Below are 5,295 nucleotides of genomic sequence, written 5' to 3' on the forward strand. Positions count from 1 at the left end.
TACAGAGCAAAACCAAAAGTATTAAGCTTTTATCAAATAAGTTAGAGATGTCATTGGACTAAACTCAAGCATATTTCGTGTGACTATGCAAATCTTTGGCACTAAAAAGACCTTGATATCAAGCATCCAGTCAAAATTCACCAGGTATGATGGTTGATCTTCATTGTCCACTGGATTTGGAATCACCTAAGCGACACTCCTTAGGTGTACCTGTAAGGGTGTTTCTAGAGATATTCAGTGGAGGAGAGAAAGCATGCCCTGAGTGTGCGGGACACAACCCCACATCCTGATGTGTGAATTAGTCTGACAAACAAAACCGTGAATATGAACACCAGCATTCATCTTATCTCTGCTTCTTGATTAAAGAAGGAATATGAACAGTCTCCTCACATACTTGTGCCCGTGTCTTTCTGCCATTGTGGGATGTATCACTTCTTAAACTATGAGACAAAATTAATTCTTTCTTTAAGCTGCTTCTATCAATTTTTTCACAATGGTTTTTTTTTTGTTTGCTATGTTTTAGATTGTTTTTATTACATTTCTCCCTTCCAAACCCTCCTTGCTCTCCTTTTAACTCATGACCTCTTTTTCACTAATTTTATTGCATGCATGCACGTAATGATTTTTTATTTTTATATATGTATATATTCCTAGATATAACCTGCTGAGTCTATATAATGTTACTTGCACGTATGTTTCAGGGCTGAATATTTGTCAATGGAAACAAATTGGTATGCTCTTCCCTGGAGAGAACATCTCTCCTGATCCCAGCCTTACTCAGCTGCTTATAGTTCTTTGTGTAGGGCTGTGGCATCGAGGGCATTCCTCCATCCTGTTTGCCATGTTCATGGTGTCATCTTTGTTCGACTCATATTTTGACAGTCATGGTGATGAGGCTTTATGTGTATAGCTTTTGGTGTTACTAAGAGAAACATTCTAATAGCAAACTCCCTGGTCCTCTGGTCCTACAATCCTTCCTCCCCCTTCTCCCACATTTTCTGAGCCTGAGATGAAGGAATATTTTGTAGATGTATCTATTGGGAATGGGTGCCACTCTACAGCTCTGCATTTTGACTGGTTGTAATTTTCTGTAGTGGTCTCTCCGTCTCTTTCAGAAAGAAGTTTCCTTGGGGAAAAGGTGAGGACTACACTTATCTGTGGGTATAAAGATAAATGTTTAGAAACTGTTGTCAGGGATTATGCTGGGTTAGTATTGAGTGGTTGTAGATTCTTCTGCAATAAACATGACTTCATTAGCGTTGATTAGTTATCTAGGTTTCTATCACAGGCATGGTATTCGTTTTGTTGAGTGGGTCTTAAGTTCAATTATAGAGCAGCTGGTTACTACCAAGACACAAGTGCTACTACTGTTCCCATGGGATTATCATGCCGTGTCGTTGTTAATGTGGTTCACAGGTGTCACAGGTTGGTAGGACTGTGTTTGCTTCTTTCCTTGCATGTCACTTTCTGGTACCATGAAAGACAGTCTCAGGGAGGAGGCATTCAGGTCAGTTCTCTCTGAGTGGGCTCAGGGCCCTATTTCTGACATGCATGGAGTCTTCAGCAATAGGGACTACGTTCCATTTCTTAGGGGTAACTAAGGACAACAGCCATAGGCTGTATGTTCTGGAAATCTCCAGGGCAGCCCTAGCCAACAACACAAAAGAGGATCTCTCACATCTGGTACTGGGGCTTTTGTTAGAAGGCCTATGACTCTTGGAAGAAGACCCATCATCCCAAATGAGAAAAGTTTATTAAAATTATATATGTATATTTATACACTGGATTGTAGGCATTACAGGGTTTGTTTGTTTTAAATAAGTGGATAATAGTCAGATTCCTTGGGCTTTTTCAACTATCCATATTACTTTACCTACCTACCTCCTTCTCCTGTGTTTACCTTCCTCCCTTTTCCCTAAAGAGCCCCTCTTGCAACACTCTCCCCATCAAGCCAACTGCATCCTGCTATGCCCCTTTACGCTCCTCCCACTTTCTGTTGTATTAATCCCCTCCCCCACCTAAGTTACTCTCACTTCCCTCATCAGACACTGTGTCCTACCGTTCCCCTTTACCCTCTTTCCACATCGTCCGTATTTATCTCTCTCCCTGCCCTAAGGAGCCCCCCTTTCACATTTTCCTGATCACATTTCTTATACCCTGATATTCCCCCTCTCTATTGCTCCCAACACCCACCCCTTGCATCCTGGCAATGGAATCATTGTACTTCCCTGATTTCCACAGTTACTCATGCCTGTAGATTTGGAGTTAGAAACCTCCAGTAAGAGAGACAATGCTAAGTTTGTCTTTCTGGGTCTATCATCTCCCTCAATATGATTGTTTTTTGTTCCATTTATTTACGTATAAATTTCTTTATTTGGGTTTTCTCTTCCACTTAGTAGTGTTCCACAGTGCCCATGTACCACATTTTTATTATCCATTCATGAGTTGTAGGGCATTCAGGTTTTTTCCATTTCCAAGCTATTCACAACAGTCTTTAAAGATAACTAATATATCAGGCATGCTGAGAAGCAGGAAAGCTAATCAATCAAAGCTGACATGGATAATAGAATTACCAGACAAGAAAATTAAAGATGTTATAACCATTTTAAGTTCAAGAAATTAAGTAGGAACATAATGTTATGTTTAAAAAGGCACTGAATTTTTGAAGATAAAAATTATAATACCTGATGTTCAAGATGCACAGCAAATTGGTTATCACAGAATAAAATACCAATGAACTTGAAGTTGGAGATTTAACTCAGTGGTAGAACACCTGCCTATCACTGCAGGCCCTCAGTTCCATTACAGAACCACAAAAATATTAAAATCAATTATTTCAACTCATTTTAGGAAGCAAGAGGAATTGTTAAAAATGAAACTTAGACATAAGAAGGTTTTAAAAAAACTATTAAAACATTGATGAATCATTAAAAAGTTGAAATGATCTGATATAAAAGTATTTAGAATCTCCAAAGAGACAGGAGCATGGAAAACAGAAAACTCATGATTAAAATGTCTAAATGTAATAAACACTGTAAAGCAAGTTAAAGTAAGTCTAATAATGCAAAGCAAGAGACAAGAAAACCCCACCAAGACACATTAATTGCTCACACTGAGTGATGAAGAGAAAAACCATCAAAGCAAAATAAAAGCATCAGGGAGAAAAAAGCAAAAACAAGGCTGCTTGAGGCGGGGGATTTCTCCTGAAACACAGTGTGAACACAGCAACACAGTTAACCTGCTGAAGGAACAAACCTGCAGCCTGTCATCCACAAGGACGCATCCCAAAGAGCGATCACGGAGAGAGATACCAGTAATCATTCCAACAAGCTGCCACTCACAGTCTGTAAGAATGGCTGAAATTCAAGCCTGATATCCCAGACACAGTCAAGAGTTTGTAAGCACTGGAAGCCATATTTTGCTACTGGTCATGTAGTTACTTTGGTAAGTATTTTGGGGTTAATTAAGAATTATAGTGTTCACTTAACCATACACACTATTCATTCTATTTCTTGAGTTTTACTCAAAAGAAATAATAAGTCCATAAAGAGACATGAAAAATAAAAATATAAGAAGTCACATTTTAACCACCAGAACTTGGAAACATGTCTAAAAGACCTTGATAATCACATCAGGTAATAACGAAAAGAAATTGTAGTATATCCATACATTAGAAAACACAACCCCGACAAGGAAAAGATGTGAACTATTGACTGCTACACAGCAGTGTGAATGAACCTGAAAATAATTACACAAAAGTAATTCATAGTGTATAACTCAACTTTATAAAATGCTGCAGTCTCAACTAATCCATAGTAACTGGTATGATCAGTTTTATATTGCTATAATGAAATATTTAAGGAAAGATAATCTTATAAAGAAAAGAAATTTATTTAATGCGTGCAGTATTTTATTACAGAAAACAAAGAGGGGAGCATATACTGAGAGTAGCTAGCACTTATCAAAAGTGTTTAAGACAAATGGGTCTAAAGTAGCATCCCTCCCACTTGAGACAGAAAGCAAACAGCAGATCTCAATGATCATGTAACTCCAGCCTAATTTACAAAGCAGAAAATCCCTCTTGGTCTCCTGCATAATACCAGTTGTTAGTGACAAATCATTTTCAAGACACACAGATCACCATCTATCAAAGAGTCAGAGTGACACCCGTGAGAAACTACCATAGCGGGACTTTAAAAGCCTATTGGCTCTAGCAACTCTATATGTGGGCAAATGAATAGACACCAGTCACAGGCTATGTTTTATCCTGGCGCTGATATTTAATTGTGTTATGAGGTTTGACAAAGTACCTTATTAAAATAAAGCTCACCTTTTGGGTGAGTAGCTGTTGAGCAATTCAAAATTCAGCATAGCCACAGTGAAAGTCAGCAAATAAATTATTGAAGAACTTCCTCAAAAGCCTTATGTTCCTATTAGTCAGATACAAAAACTAAAAGAAAATAGGAAGGAACATCAATGAGGAATAAAAAGGCTAAAGTGTGTAAATGAAATAGCTGCTATCATTTTTCTTTGCCATTACCTTGACAATAAATGGTTTCTATGGAAGCTCCTGATTTATGGCCCTTTCAAGGCAGTCACCGCTGAACAAAGCCACATTGATTTCCCAAGATCCAAGGTGGGGCAGGTCAAGGCGACTAACAATCTCAGTTCACACTCCTATTGGCTGATATCTATGAATTAAGCCTGACCCAGACCAAATTTATGAATGGGGCCGATCTCAGCCTACTTGTCTTATTGCCAACAAATGGAAACTTTTACCATACCGTAAGTCAGGCACAGGAGGGTACCCTGGACTTGTGACCCACGCCTGTGCAAGGGCTGTGGGTTGGAAGCCTTAAGACTCCCTTTGAAGATTATGCACCAATAAAGTATATTAATCTTGATAGAGCTGAACCTTCAACTGCTGGGAACAGAGCTATTACAATGAGACTAACAAAAGAACTGCACAGAGAAGCCCAGCAGGCTTCTTTTTGGTTTGCCCTGGGTGAGTGTGGGATTAAAGTTGGCATTTCAATAAGTAGGAAGAAAAGCCTAACCAAATAAAAAAAAAATGGAAAAGAAAAAAAATGAAACATGGTGGGCAATCAGAGAAGTCAGTCTTAAGTGTGTGGACTGTGTGGGCCGCCATCAAGCTTTCTAGAGTAAGTGGCTACGGTGTGTTTGAAGGGACAAGCACCAGGTAGCACAGAGGATGGCTGTAATGTGTGTTACACCAGTAAAGTGTAATGTCTTCTTCAAGATCAGTAAGAAGCTAGCTCTGGAAGTAAGGCATCT

The sequence above is a fragment of the Alexandromys fortis genome, unplaced genomic scaffold (genome assembly GCF_014885135.2).
Source record: "Alexandromys fortis isolate MF-2015 unplaced genomic scaffold, M_Fortis_MF-2015_v1.1 scaffold_40, whole genome shotgun sequence".
In the NCBI taxonomy this organism is placed as follows: domain Eukaryota; kingdom Metazoa; phylum Chordata; class Mammalia; order Rodentia; family Cricetidae; genus Alexandromys; species Alexandromys fortis.